The 16530-nt window shown below is 41.1% G+C and overlaps 1 pseudogene; it reads left to right on the top strand.

Annotated features, from left to right (window-relative positions):
- Positions 1–1029: 1029 nt before the first annotated feature.
- LOC113835911 lies at positions 1030–14199 on the top strand (annotated as a pseudogene).
- The last annotated feature ends 2331 nt before the right edge of the window (positions 14200–16530 follow it).

Genomic DNA, 16530 nt, shown 5'->3' with positions numbered 1-16530 from the left:
AAAAGGGAATCAATACAGACATTCGGTGAAATCATTTATATTAGCAAAAGTGATTTATTACTAACTGCTAAGGGACTGAGTAAATCATTTGTGGTTTGGGCCTATGGGGGAATGCTTCATACTATCTGAGGTGATGGATGGTAAAGAAATCAATGAACAAGTCAACCAGTGATGAATGAAAGCCTGGCTGGAAGAGTCCTTTTGTAGAAAGGCACTGATTTAATAAGCATTTCAGACCAAAAAGAATGTTATAAATCTAAACTCAAATTTTATAGCTTTAGCTTTATCTCTCTCCTCCCTCCGTACCTCCCTCCCTTTCCCTCTCCCCCCCCCCTGTGATGTGGAGGGGAGGGTGGATTGTGTGGAGGCCAGATGATAACATGTGGGAGGTGGTTCTCTCCTTCCACCTTTATGTGGATCTGAGAGTTGATCAAATTCAGGTTGTCAAGCCTGTGTGACAAGAACTTTCTGTACTAAGCCCTCTTGCCAGCCTTCCAGTGCTTTTTTAGTGTAGAGACAGTAAATAAATATTATTGGAAGCATCAAAAGCAAACAAAAAATACATTGAACATTTTGGTTCTTCATTAAATATCTACAAGTTTAATCCTTCTTTCAGTAAAGTGAGTGGACAAAACTAGACAACTGATCTTTTCCATATCTAAACCAGTATTACTCAAAAAGTCACACTTCCCAGCTTTGAGGAGAAATACAATTTTTTTTCCTGATTTTATACTTTTGTGGAATTTGGCTAGTGTTACCCACTCACTGCTACCCACGTTGACTTACTACAAAGGGACATTTACATAAGGACAGGAGGTAAGACCCAGACAGTGATTTCTCTACTGTAAAGTGAATCACACCAAGAAACTCACCACGGAGCACATTCTGGATTTACAGAATAAAAGTGACTGAAGCACACATCTGTAATCTCCACATCTGTAATCTCCACACTAGGAGGCAGAGGCAGATGAATCATTAGTCCCAGGTCAGCCTGGGCTAGCTGGCAGACTCCATCTAAAAGGAAGACAGTATCGTTTACATCTTCAAGCCTTTAGACTAAGATTCATAGTGTTTCTACTATTGCTTTTGGGATGAAACACTTTGATTTCTAGAACAAACCTTACAGCTCATTTGAACATTCCACTCAGCTGAACGGAATGTTTTGAGATGATGCTGTCATTCGTTTTATTTTGTTTTGGAATAGAGTCTCATACCAGCCTTGAGTTTGAGAGCCTCCTACCTCGGCCTCCCGAGTGCTGGGATGACAGATATGCACCACCATGCCTGGCTCACGTTAGGGTGTTTTTGGAAATGCAGCATAATATAATACAGAAACAAACAGTCAAATTTCAGTTCAGGTCTAATACCAGCAACATAAGATTGCCATTACAAGGCGTCATTGTTCCTACACAGCCCCGTTGTTTCTGTTCTGTCTCCCAAGGCAGAGAGCACACGAATGCCAAGTAAGTTTCTCTGGTATTGGTTCTCAAGATGGCTGAAATGGTATCACTTGTATGTAGATTTGGCACTCATATGATTTTTTTTCCCCAGTGGCAAAATTTAAAGGGTTTATTTTTAGAGAGTTCTATTTTGCTTTGCATTGATTTCTAAAATTTGTTTTTCAGGGAAGCCCTATTTAATTGAGATACGGAAGGTTTACATTTTATCTATTGTGTTACCTTGTAAAGCTTTGATGTGTTGGTTAAATAACTTGTATGAGCCACTAGGGGGCACCCAGCAGGCAGAAAAGGTTCGATTTCTTTGTCAGGCGATAGAGGACAAAAGGCTTGTTCAGGCTACTCTTTAGTTAACATATAATCTGGTCATCAGCTCACTGGCAAACTGGAACCCTTCTAGACAATGTGCATAGCTCAATAGAGATATGATTGGAAACAAGTAATCTTACAAATGCTAGACAGATGAGTCATAGTTCTTTATTTTCACTTTCTGTATATGAGAATGTTGCTGGTATGTATGTAAATATACCTTGTGGGTGCCTGGGGTCCATGGATGCCAGAAAAGGGTTCCAGATTTCCCTGGAGCTGGAGTTACAGACAGCTGCAAGCTGCCATATGGATGCTGCAAACTGAACACAGGTCCTTTGCAGGAGCAGTGTTCTCTCTCTCTCTCTCTCTTTTTTAAATTAGTATTAAAATGTGTGTGTGTGTGTTTGTGTGTGTGTGTATTTTGCCTGCATGTATATCTGCACACTGTATGTGTTCACAGTGCTGATAGAAGCCAGGAGAGGGTGTTGGATTCGCTGGAACGGGATTTACAGATGGCTGTGAACCACTATGTGGGTTCTGGGAATCAAACTCCGGTCTTCTGGGAGAACAGCCAGTGCTCCTAACCACTGGGCTGTCTCTCCAGCCCCTCATAGCTATTTTCAATTGATCATTTAAGATTCTTGGCTCTAATGTTGTATGACTGTCACTTATTTATACTATATCAAAAGAATCCGTGAGATAAACCTGACAGTGTCATTAAATGCTCAGATTACTCTCAAGTCCTCAGTTTTAAACTTTGTTATTTATCATTTTATTTGCAATGCAGAGATCAAAGCTGGGACCTTGCACAGGTCAGTCAAGTGCTCCACCACTCAGCTATGTATCTCCAGCCTCTATTGAGTGCTTCATAGCCTATTTTATGAATCGCAAACAATCAAAGAACAGTGGAAAATAGGCTCCAATTTTACATATACCACTACACAGGTTTTTCACTCCCCTGGAGACTGTAGATGATGTGGGGAAGTAGCTGTGGAGTAGTTCTGGAGGCAGTGGAAAGAATTGAAGGAGGGAGTGCAGGCATCAGTAGGAAACATGGGGATGAATTATTACAGCTTGTTCCAATTTGGGGGGAAAACATGGAGAACAAACCAGCACTGAGTGCTCAAACTGTGTCTTTAAATGACAGAGGGATAGACAAACTTTTCTCTAAATATAACGGCAAAGCTATTATTTTTATACTGACTTTTCAAGAAGGGGTCTCGCTGGCTTAGATCTCCCCATCTTCCTGCTTCCACCACTCAGTTGCTGAAATTTCAGGGTGACACCACCTCACTCGGCATGAAACCTATTTTGTAGCAGTAGCTGGCTCCTGTGCCTGCTTAACTGTCTTTGGAAACTGGTTTTGATATAAATAAGGTTTCTTAGGAGTGATACTGGGGGGGGGGGTCTATCCCTATAAAGAGAAGAGCAGGAAAGCTGTCCCACAAGGCAAGTCAGGAGGAAATTATACATCGAAGCCAGAGAAGATGGGGCTGGAAGCAGGATAGGGCCAGTCACGTGACCACTGTCTACTAATAGTCAACGTGCCTGTCTTTCCTCAAAAAACACACGTTTCTGTTTCTACTGAAGAAGAAAAAGGTACCCTCTGAGCTTCAGAGGGCTGGTTAGAGAGGGGGAAAGTGTTAGCATGTTTTATTGGGAACCAGAGCAAAGGCAATCAATCATTTCAAAATTTATCTTTTCCTCCTGGTCACGTGGGCAGGAGTTAGGATATGCCAAAGACACTTGTGTTCTGCCTTTGACTACCAGAATATTGAAGCTGTGACCACCAAGATATTAGAATTTCTCTTGAGAAATCTCACACCAGAAGGACAAGGCTGAAATCCGGTGTCAGCTAGAGGGGGGATTTGCCTCAGGGACAGAGATTTCACACAGTTCTAACAACTTGCCAGAACACTTTGCAGAGACAATGATGTGAGATGGACATCATTTTCTGGAGCTCTTAGCTATGCACAGCTCGGGTCTGCTTAAACTGAAATATGTCATCAAGATGTACAAGAATAGACTTCCAGATAGTCACTTGGTCTCTTTAACTGACTCCAGCAACAATGCTGGTTCTTTCCTCTCCTGGCAGCCTAAACTTTTCTTACATTATTATCTGCCTGTGTGAGAGAGGTCTGTGTACCCCATGGCCGTGGAGTTTCAAACGACTCCTAAATTGCCATTGGGTTACATCTAAGTGAAAGGTTAACTCAGACCAAACAAACCTTCAGTAGTGTACACGCTGAGTTACTTGGGTGTGCACATCAGACACCTTTGCACAATATGAAGTACAAGTGTGCTTGTATAACATGCTACAAAGGTGCCCATATCCATTCCCTATGTCTCCTATCACTAACACACTAGTTCAATATTTTTCCTGGTCTATGAGTTCATCCACACACCTCGGTAATGCTCATGTAACCATCATAATAGTAGAGAAGGTATTTTAAAGAGTGGTATTGTGCCCTCCCTTTGTCTATCAGATTATTGAATTAATGGACCCCAAAGACTAAAATTTCCACAGAAATTCCATGCTGTGGGGGAGAGGAAAGTAGTGCCAGCCAGAGGAGGAACTAGTCTTTCAGGACGAGGTTTCGCACAGTTCAACTTACTGGCCCACCTCAAGAGAGACTGGACTAACCATAAGTCAATGATGGTGGTGCTGTGCAACAATGCCCTTCAAGTTAAACTCTTTCATCTTGGAGAGAAGCTTGTTAAGACACTGGATGTTCTAAAGGAAGGTGGAACTTTGCATCCTGCAGGGAAGCTCCTTCAGCTCGGGAAACAACTCAATAGTTTCAGGAAGTCCCTAAAATTGATCAGATTCACTAGGTGTCTCCCTCCCCAACCATATATAAAAAGGAAGGACTACTGAGTGACACTCTCCGACCAACCAAGCTGCCTGGAAGAGTCTCAGACAGGCTGAGAAACCTGGAAAAGCCACTCTCCTACCTGTCCAGCTACCTTGAGGTTGTACAGTATGCTCCAGGTTCTCAGTTTTCATGTACCATCACCCATGCTAATGTAGCTGTCATTTCTGCTCCAGTAATGAACCCCAGTAATACTCACTGGTTCACCAAATTTGACTTTGGTGGTGTCCTTGTTATTAGTTCCCTACTTGAGGTGAATATATGTATGTCATTCCTCCCTAGCAATAGTGTTTTACAACATACTTGACACCTGAACAGGGACTGAGAGAACCAAAGATGAGTTTGGGAGGAATTTATTGTATGGTCCTGGCTATGGGTCCAGCATCAGCTCAGATTCTGGTTCTGAGACAGGGAAGGGGTGTTGGCTCAAGGAAAAATTCTGACCACCAAGTGGATTGCTTTCAAGTGGTCCCAATAGCTAGAGCCATCTTTATTTATACTTTGGCATAGTTTTTTCTTACCTGGCTTAGATTGGGAAAGAGTCTTAAACAAGCAGTGTATCTCTCACAGCTTGGCCTCGGATGCTGCAGGACATGGGAGCAGATGAAATCAATGCAAGCACTATGGAAGCAGAAAGCCCAAGTATTATAACCATTCATCCATTCTTAAGATCCGTGCTGCACAGCCCAGAACAATATAAGAACAATCATCCCCAATGGACTCACTCATATGGAACAAGAGGGAAGTCCCACTTAACCTCTTCCTGCCTAGCTATTGGCCATTTAGCCTTTATTAAAACCAATCAGATGGTGCCTTGGCAAAGACACATCTTCACAGTGTAAACAAATATTCTGCAACAAAACCTCTTGTTCCAGTATCCCTTAGAGGACTCCTTGGGACAGTCCTGAGTTATATCTGTTGTCCCAATACAATGATTGTAAGCTCCTGATACAGAGCAAGCTCAGGTTTGCTCAGGTCTATGATATCACAGTCTCTCTGGCCATGGAGGTTTTCTGACACAAGGAGGCAGCAGCCATGTACAGTTCAAGGCCTTGGGCAGCTTGTGAAACTTTGCAAGATCTGCTAGGAAAGTATTGAAGAGTACAGTGACAGGGGATGGAGGAGCTTGGTCCCTAATAGAAGGTTGAATGGAAGACAGCCCTGCCAACACTAACCCCTTCAACTTCCAACCCACATTCTTGAACGAGTATATGTATGTGCGCGCATGCACGACCGCGCGCGTGTGCGCGCGCGCGCACACACACACACACACACACACACACACACACACACACACACACACACACACGCTCCCCCACTACCTCCCCTCCCCCCATCCCCTACACTCTCCCAATCTTCATTTACTTGAGAGATTACATCAACTGGGCTAAGCTATAGCAATTTTAGGTTTTTGTCTCTTGCCTCAGCCTTACCAGAAGCAGACTGATTATCAGTTTGTTTCGGTTTCTTTATCAGGTGCTAGACAAAAATGGTTATAAAGAAAAGCTGAGCCACCCTTGTCTCAACTGCACAAAAATTAATTCAAAATGGTTCAGAAACCTTAACTTGAAACCTCAAACTACTGCAGGAAAACGCTTTAGGCTGCAGGCAGAGGAGAGAATTTTCTTGCTTTTTCTGGTGCATTTTGAACTTTTATTGAAAAATGTTAGCTAAACATGACAGAACAGGGATTTTTACATTTCCATTATCCCTCATGTTACACATTGTAGTGGACTGGGGGAATCATTTAAAAGCAGAAGAGCCGCAGTGTGAAAAACTTCTGAAAATGAATTTTCTGACACAAAAGAAATATACAGTACAGTAAAACTGCCCCTATGGAAGGCAACATTTTCCTTTCCTAAACAGACAAATAATCTGCTCCACTTTGTGCAAAGAAAAACAGGATGTGTTTTAAGTTGAAATCCCTCAAAACTAAACTTGGAGTAATTATATACACATACACACACATTTGTGAGTATAAAGATATTTCTGACTTCCATTTATGTTTCTCTTCCTTCATATTAATTGTGTTCTTTGACAATTTCATTTATGCATGCAATGAATACTTATCACTCTCATGATCCACTCTCTTTTAACTCTTTCCTACCCCCATCTACCTTTTCTTGTCTCCCCAAAGTTCTCATATTCCTGACTGTTTTGCAACTCACTGATATCTCGATGACTATGGATCCATTGGAGCACGGCAGGCTCATCAGTAGGTGCAAAACTGAAGACAATGTCTGTCTTCCCCCCGGGATCTGTCTAAAGCCAATAGCTCACAAGTGAGGGTAAGACCCTCTAAACCTTGGTTCCCATCATGTCAAACTGCTGATGGACCTGTTATTGCGCAGACTCAGTGCAGGCATCTGAAGCTGCTGTGAGGTCATGAATTTCATGGCTGTGTTGTGCCTGTAGGATATTTCACAGTCCTCCTTATCTTCTGGCCTTTACCTTTTTCTCACTGTACCTTCTGCAATGTTCCCTGAACCTTAGAGGGTGTGATATAAATCCCTTGTATCCCTGGTCTCTCCAGAACTTTCCTGTGAAGGGATGTTGACATTTGACAAAGGCCTTTTCAGCATCTAGTGAGATGATCTTGTGGTTTTAGTCTGTTTATGTGGTAGAATATGTTTACTGATTTACATATATTGGTAGGTCATATATAGAGAGAAATTAACTAATTTCTCTTAGTTTTTCCAGTCTGATGGAAATTTTAAAGATTTTTAAAGTAAATATTTATGTTTCTCTGAATTTCACCAATGTCTGTTATAGTGAACCTCTTTTCATCTCTAATTTTATTAATTTTAAAATTCTCTGTGTATCTTCTGATTAATTTAGTAAAAGGTGTGTTTATTGGATATATCTGTAGTTTGAGGTTTCTCATCCTGCCCACCAGTTCCCAAATAACCATTCTAAGGCTTAACATTAAGTATAATTGTTTGACTAATGGCTCAGGCATATTACTGACTAGCTCTCACAATTAAATTAACCTATATTACTAATCTGTGGATCACCACATGGCCATGGCTTACTAGTAATGTTCTGACATCTTACTCCTTCGGCGGCTACATGACGTCTCCCTGACTCTGCCTTCTTTCTCTCCATATCTTTGTTTGGATTTGCCACCTGGCTCTATTCTGCACAGTTATTGGTCAAATCAGCTTTAATTATCAACCAATAAAAGCAGCACTTATTCACAGCATGCAGAAGGACATTTCACATCGTATAGCAAAAGGATCATATTTTATAATTCAATCCATTAGTCTATGTCTTTTTATTGAGGAATTGAGATATTAATATTAAGAGTTATTAATGAGCAGTGTTTGTTGATTGGTGTTATTTTGTTGTGACGATGTGTCCTCTTGTACTAAGTTAACCTCTTTAGACTGACATTTTCTTTCTAGTGCCATCCATAGTGTTGTTCTTTTGCTTAAATTAGAAAGTGTGCTATGGAACATACACATTAACCATAGAGTTTATTAAAGTTGGGGAAGGGGAGAGCAAGAGGGAGGAGAGACAAGAAGAGACAAAGAGGATAAGAGCAGAACAATAAGAGAGAGAGAGAGAGAGAGATGAAGAAAGTAAGAGAGGAAGAGAGCTTAAGTGGGCAGGGCCTGTCTCTTAAAGGGGTCCTTTACACCTGATGCAGACTAGTACTCATGGAACCCTGGGCTGACCAGAGTACTGCCTGAGTGCATTCTGCCAGGTAACAGGGGCAGGCCTGCATAATGCCTGAATCCTTTCACATAGGACTGTATTGGTGGACAAAATTTGTTTAAATTTGTTTTTATTGTGAAATGTTTTCCTTTCTTTGTCAATTGTGATTGGTAGTTTTGCTGGGTAGTTGAGTCTGGGCTGGCATCTGTGGTCTCTCATAGCTTGTAGAACATCCATCCAGATCCTTCAGAGGCTCCATCAAAAAGTCAGGTGTTGCTCTAACAGCTGCCTTTATATGTGACTTGGCCTTTTTCCCTTTCAGTTTTACTATCCTTCTTTTTTTGTTATGTGCATTTAGTATTTTGATCATAATGCATCATAGGGGGTTTCTTTTCTGGACCTGTCTATTTGGTGATCTGTATGCTTCTTATACCTTGACAGGAGTCTCTATCTTTAGATGGGGGGTGTTATTTAGTGACTTTGTTTAAAATATTCTCTGTGCTTTGACCTGAGTTTCTTCTCCTTCTGTACCTAGCATATCAAGGGGATATGGTAAAGAAGCTGCCACTGTGACCACTCCATAGTATGGTTAAAGGGAAGGGTTTTATTGTGCATAAGAAAGAGAAAATACTCAGAAGCATCTGGAAGAATTCAGAATAGAGAGAAAAGAAAACAGACTGGGTGCAGTCAAGACATAGCCAGGGAGAGAAGAGAGAATAGTACATAGTGAGGAAGCAAGGAGAGAGAGAGAGAGAGAGAGAGAGAGAGAGAGAGAGAGAGAGAGAGAGAGAGAGAGAGATAGTGAGAATAGTGGGGGCTTGGGGAAGCTAGCATGGACTTTGAAATGTATAGTAAGTACTTATTATAACAAGTAGGGGCTGAGAGATCCAGGAGGCCAGCATGTGTTTTAATATGCAGCCACAGTACATGTTTTCCTTCTGTCAGAGGTAAGGGAAATGATTTTTTTGGTATATGGGAACCAGTTTCACAAGTTCCTGAGGAATGCTGGCTTTTTTTTTTAATGGCCATAAATCTGTCTATAATCCAATTTAAGCTCATTTTTGAATATAGGGACAGCCTTTGAGTCCTAGCACCTGTTAGTCACAGGATAGGTCTCTTCATGGTGTCCAAGATTTCCTTGATGTTTTATGCCTGAATATTTAACATTTTTTGAACTGGATTTCCCATCTTTTCAACCTATCTCCAAGACCTGACATTCTTTCTTTTATGCCTCTTAATATATTGGTGAAGCTTACCTCTAAGGTTTTGTTTGCGATCCTGAGTTTTCCTTTCTCCAGGTTTACTTCAGTTTGGGTTTTCTTTAGTGATCCTATTTCTTTTTAAAATTCTACTTTCACGTCTTGAACTGTTTTTATCCACCTGTTTGTGGTTTTTCCAGGTTTCATTAAAGCATTTGTCCATGTTCTCTTTAAGGTTCTTTTTGTTGTTGTGTTTGTTTGTTTGTTTGTTTGGTTCCAAGGTAGGGTTTCTTTGCGTAGCCCTAGTTGTCTTGGAACTAGCTTTGTAGACCAGGCTGGCCTCAAACTCAGATCTCTGTCAGCGTCTGCCTCCCAAGTGCTAGGATTAAAGGAGGGCACCACCCCTGTCTGGCTCTCTTTAAAGTTCTTAAACACATTAATAATTGCCATTTTAAAGTCCTTGTCTTATGCTTCAGCTAAATTGTTTTTCTTGGGGCCTATCACAATAAGGTTTCTGGCTCCTCAAAGGGGCATATTGCTATGCATGACTGTTCATGTTTGTGTTTTTGCATTGGGACCTAGACATCTGTAGTTATGATGTTTGAAGTGTTTCCTGGTGTAGATATCTGATCTCATCTTTTCTGGGTGGGTGTTTCTTCGGTTGTTATTGTCCTTCTCTGAGTCCCAGCTCTGTGTTGCAGCTATGGGTCTCTGAGTCCCAGGCAAGTCTATGGTGCCTGGTAGAGATCTATTCTGTGTGTTGGTAGGGACACACAAAGAAAGGGGTATGGAATAAAAGGAAAGGTTAAAAGGGATAGTGGGAAGAACTAGAGAGACCATGGGGCTGCACCAGGAGGCCAAATCCCAAGGGGCATGCTGCAGCAGGTAAGGGTAAGTCTGGTACTAGAATGGAAAATTCGAAGGAGGATAAAGGTCACTTGCTTGGGTCCCAACCAACGATTGCAATTGAGGGTCCCTAGTGAAAGTGTTTCTGTGCATCAGCAGAAGTTACAAAGGAATAGAGATGGACTAGAAGGAAAAAGGCAGTGGAGATGAACTAGGGGGACCTTGGGTACACACACAGAGGCCGAGTTCCTAGGGCATAGGTGTGGCTGGGAGGACTGTAATATATATAATTTTAAAAAATTATACATATATTTGTAATAATAATGATAAAATATACATATATGTATATTTTAGTAGGAAAAATTAGCCAAACCATGTACATACTGGTCACCCTGAGTTTATACTGGAGCACAGAGATCTCTTGGGCATTTGGATGGTGACAGGACTATAGTTTCTGTTCCTGGCCATTTGTGAACTATGTAAATGGGGTTAAACCATCCTCTGTGCCTCAGTTTCCATACCTATAAAATTAAGTTCTTCTGGTAACTTTCTATTTCATTTTTGTGAAAAGAAAATGAATGAAGCATATAGAACGATGAGAGAGCCCTGGCTACTATAGAGCTGGCTGGAGAGTCAATATGAATGAACTCTGGTTCACCAAAGAGATCTCACTGTAAGTATACCAAATGCTGCTGGCACAAGTCTCTGGGTTCTCTTTTGTCTAAGAAAATAACTGTGCTGTCTACTCCCCCAACATTTCTTCTTTCCATCTCCCTTTATCAGGCCACCATCTTCCTTAACACGACTAAACCATCCAAACTCCAGTTTCATTTCTACTCCGTGCAGCAGCTGTGGAACTGACTGCATGGAGCATAGACTTGAACTGAGGAGCTGGGTTTCTAGTGGATAGAACGGCCAGCCATCCCTAAGGTCATCTTCTCCTGTTTCTGACCTGCCACAGGTCACCTTCCTGGAGGCTTGCTCTTTCCCTTCCTAATAGTTTTTCAGGATCTATAAATCACTTACCATTTGTACATCTCTGCTTCTGTGCTGGCTGGTTTAGTATCCTTCTCCCCACCAGACGATGGGCCTCATGATAGAATGGGTGTATCTATTCTGTTCACTACACATTCTCAGCACCCAGCATGGTGCCTGGCACACAACCATTCTTGACAAATACTTAAGACCCCATGTTCCCACTCAAGTTTCTTCTCACCCATTCCTCCTAGATCTCCTAACTCTCTCATCCCAAACCAAGAGTACATCATTCTAGCCTTGAGTTAGCTGTCCCAACTTATCATCTCTGATTATTGTCAGATTTCTAGCAGGTTTTCATTTTCAAATGCTTTTCTTCTAATTCATGGGTCTACTGTCAACTGCCCTGCTTAAAATAAACTTCACAAGGTAGATCCCAAATGTTTTTAAGGTGTATTGTCAGACAGATTCATCTAGAAAGAAACAACTCCAGTGATGGTGAGGGACAGACGCTTCAGTTCTTATCCGTAGTAGGGATAGTAATAATGATTTATGAGTCCGGCAAGGCTAATATTAGATATGGATGGCATGAGCAGACATTTGGCAGACAGGAAATCAACATGGTTACTCACATCAATAATACTTAAGGTTTTTCATCCAGAGGAATGAGAATGTTTGGAGAAAACAAACAGAAAATGCTGGGGAATTATTTTAAAGGCTACTGGGATGGGGATGGGGGTGGGGGTAAAAAGAATTGATCCTTTGTTTCTCATTCCAAAAGACACAGTAGTATCAACAGGTAGGAATTAAAATGAACTAAATATTTCTTAATTAGAATTTCTTCAAACCTGTACATGAAAATAAAATTGGTTTTCAGTTCCCTGTCACTGGAGATAGTCAAATGGAATCTGCCCAAGTTTTTAAAGATAGGCCTTTAAATATATTGCTTTAAATAAACTAAGGATTACTATTTCAAAATTCATTAACAATCTACGAGTCGTTGAAAGTTATTTCCTAACCACTCTGGACCATTATATTTTTCTCATCCTTTAGAAGTCCTTTTTTTTTTTTTTTTTTTTTTTTTTTAAGAATGTGTAAATGGACCTTGCCTGCGTCCGCGAAGCCGAGCAGATCTCCACGCACTGAGCATCCAGATAGTCGTGCCGCACACCGATGGAGCAGAGTGGACATGGGCAGAGCTATGGTGGTCAAACTGGGGCTGGGGTTGCTGCTTCTGGCACTGCTCCTACCCATGCAGATTTATTGCAACTAAACATCTGTTGCACTGTTTTCAAGTAACCAGAGTATCTCTACTGCCCCAAATCCAACTAATGCCACCACCAGAGTAGGTGACAGTGCCCTGCAGTCAACAGCTGGTCTCCTTGCCATCTCACTTTCTCTTCTACATTTCTACTGTTAGAGACTCAGTCCAAGAAACATCTCTACTTCCCCATCTTCTAGACCCAGGCCAAATGGTAACCACAAGTCCAGTGTGACCCGGAAGAAACAGGTCCACATCAAATCTACTATTACCACACCTCAACAGAAAACATTGAAAATTCATGTGAAGGGTATGACAGATGATGAATGCCATATTGAATCCGCTGGAGTTTTATGTTCAAGATGAACTGATAACATCCAACATTGACATGATTGCCTTGAACGAGGCTTAGGACACTTGGTCTACATTGAAATCAAGCATAGGTTTTATGTAGAAATAAGGATGGAATGTGGGATGAAGATTCAGTTTTCATTGGCTCATTACCTGTGAGGCCATAACACAGCTAGGTGATATTAAAGGTTTCTTTGATGTTATTTATGTATATGTTGGAAGGAACTACCAGGTGTTACTTTAAATTCTCAATGTATTGTTTCATTACTACTAATTTAATATGCTGAACTCTAGGTAAAGTTCCACATTGTTGAGCTGTTCTCTTGAAATTGAACATATTACCCCCTCCTTCTGTGGCTTTAAGTTCAGCTTATATTTGACCTTTATTAGTAATTGACATGTGCCAGGCAACTATGGATTGGAATCGACCCCCAAATCCAGCCATCACTGAATAAATCTTATTTCAAAAGTCAAATAGTAGGCATTTTCCATCATCTTTTTTCACTCAACAAGAGTGCCAGGTTCACTTAACTGGTTCCATCAGCAGAATTACATTGACTTCAGCCAATTTCAGTTGCTGCTTTTTATTTCTGCATATGTTGAGGGGTTTTCATGATTTAAGGTGTGGTATGTTAGGAAGGTAAAATTATGAATCTTGAAATCCTAAAGGCAAATATGCAAAGGAGCCAAAACAATAAACCTAGTATTTGGGACATGAAGACTGGATGCTAACTTGCATTGAATTCACAAAGTCTTTTATACAATTTCTGTAAATACTTTTTTTTAAAAAAAAAGAGAAAAACAAAACAATGGATCAGAATAGCCACATTTGGAATACTTTGGTTATCAGTTCATATTTTTAGATAGTTTGACATTGGTCCTGTGCCTGAAAGGGGGTTTGGTTCTACAGTTAAGTTTTTCCAACAGCCCTCATATACACATACCTTCTATAACATAGACATTCCTTGGAAAAAAACCTTTTGTTCGCATGGTCACACACTGATGCTTACACATTCTGGGATCTAATATGGCCACAGTAGTCTTGATAACCAGAGTCACTTTCTCCATCTTTAGAAACCCACAAGGAGAACAAGGAGACCTCAGACCCGAAGCTACTGTGTGTGTGAATGAACATTCCTCTCACCTCCTACCTGAATGCTGTACGTCTATTTGATTGTATATTGTGTTTGTGTATTTATGCTTTGATTCATGGTAACTTCTCATGTTATGGAATTGATTTGCATTGAACACAAACTGTAAATAAAGCAAAGAAATGGCTGAAAAAAAAAGAATGTGTAAATGAGGAAGCAAACTGTGTTTTCATATCCATTCTATGTTTAGGTGGTTAAAATGAGAAAGAAAAACATGGGTAAATGAAGACATAAGAGTAGCAACTTATAATAGTAATTTGCCTCCTTAGTTTAAGTAATTATGTCAATGTAGAGCTTGAGGTTGTGGTAATTTGAATGAAATTGGCCCCCATAATCTCATAGGGAGTGGCACTATTAGGAGGGGTGACTTTGTTGGAGTGGCTATGACCTTGTTGGAGGAAGTGTGCCACTGTGAGGGTGGGCTTTGAGGTTTCCTATGCTCAGGACACTGCCATGTGTCTCAGTCAACTTCCTGTTGCCTTCTGATCAAGATGTAGCCAGCACCACATCTTCCTGCATGCCCCCATGCTCCCCACCTTGATGATAATGGGCTGAATCTCTGAAACTGAAAGTGAGCTGCCCCAATTAAATGTCGTTATGCTCATGGTAGCTCTTCACAGAAATAGTAACCCTGACAAAGGTAATAGTGGGAACAAGCATAACTGTTTAGAATTTGAATAAGAATGAGACTCCCTATCACTGTGGAGGCTGACCCATTGCAACAAAACTGGAGACAAAGTACATTTGCTTATTTTGATATTGGTAGAAGAATAGTCATTGAGATCTTTTAGCTATTGCTCCAATTGAGTGAGATTTCAGAGAAGTTGGCAATCATTAACAACCTCCCTGTGATTGATATTATTGGTTGTCAACTTGACACACCTGGGAAGAAGGGGGAATTGCTTTCATCAGATTTTTCTGTGGGTATGTCTTTGGGGATTTTTTTCTCCTTCTCTTCTTCTTTTCATTTTTTCCCCTTTATTGGAAATAGATTCTTGCTGGACAGTGGTGGCACATGCCTTTAATTCCAGCACACTCGGGAGGCAGAAGCAGGTGGATCTCTGAGTTTGAGGTCAGCCTGTTCTACTGAAAGAGTTCTAGGACAGACTCCAAATCTACACATAGAAATCCTGTCTTAGAAAACAAACAAAACAAAAGAAAATGGAAAGAAAAAAATAGTTTTTCCCTCACATGATATATCCTGATTATAGTTCCCCTCTTTCTACTCCTACCAGTTCTTTCCTACCTCCTCTCCCCTCCAGATCCATTCCCTTTCTGTCTCTAATTAGAAAAGAACAAGCTTCTAAGAGATAACAACCAAACATGACAAAAATAAAATATAATAAGATTAAGCAAAGCACATCACATTGAGGCTGGACAAGGCAACCCAACAGAATGAAAAGATCCCCAAGAGCAGGCACAAGCATCGGATACCTACTCATTTTACACACTCTATGGGAATCCCATAAAAATGCTAAGCTGGAAGCTACCATATACATGCAGAGCACCTGGTACAGACCCATGTAGGCCCTGCGCTTGCTGCTTCAGTTTCCATGAGTTCCTATGAGCCTTGCTTAGTTGATTCATGGGGAACTTTTTTTCTTGGTGTCCTCCATCCTCTCTGGCTCTTACACTCTTTCTGCCCCCTCTCCTGAGGGGAGGAATTTGATGAAGACAGCCTGTTTAGACTCTCTCTCTTTCTCTCTCTACATAATGTCTGGCTGTGGGTCTCTGCCTCTGTTCCCATCTGCTGCTGGAAGAAGGTTCTATGATGATGCTGAATAAGACACTGATCTATGAGTATAGCAGACTATCAATAAGAATCCTTTTAGTTTTTTTAGATTGGTAGTGTTTGGTTTTACTCTAGGTCTCTGGGCTGTCTAGTCTCTGGTTCTTAGTTACCAAAGCAGAGGCATTTTCTTGACAGTAATTGGTGTAGGAGAGCCCAGCCCACTGTGGGTAGTGCCATCACTGGGCAGGTAAGCCTTGGAATGTAGAAATTATAAGAAAGGGAGATGAGCAAACCAGGGAGAGCAAACCAATAAAAAAATATTCCTCCATGATCTTTGCTTCAGTTCCTATCTCCAGGTTAGGCTCCTGTTTAAGTCCCTGCCCTAACTCCCCTCGAGGATGAACTGTGACCTGGAAGTATAAGCCAAATAAGCCCTTTCTTCCCTCAAGTTAGTCTGCAGTGTTTTATCACAGCAACAAAAAAGCAAAGTCAGATACCTGTATAGGACAATTATCATTGTCTCTTCTAATCCACAGAATGCACAGGCTGAAGTCCAAGGAGAATGGAACGTTAGGGAGGGATAGGGTGCTGTAATATGTCAGGAACATCTGGGTGGGTGATTCTCTCAAATTTTGAATGCCCAAGGTCTCTAAATCTGGGCCTACAGAAGAGCTAACAATCCTCTCCTTTCCCAATACTTCTACTTCTACATTGTTTGA

Source organism: Cricetulus griseus, chromosome 5 (assembly GCF_003668045.3).
Source record: "Cricetulus griseus strain 17A/GY chromosome 5, alternate assembly CriGri-PICRH-1.0, whole genome shotgun sequence".
Classification (NCBI taxonomy): Eukaryota; Metazoa; Chordata; class Mammalia; order Rodentia; family Cricetidae; genus Cricetulus; species Cricetulus griseus.
The sequence above is the reverse complement of the archived record's forward strand: the minus strand, read 5'-3'. Positions and strand labels throughout refer to the sequence as shown.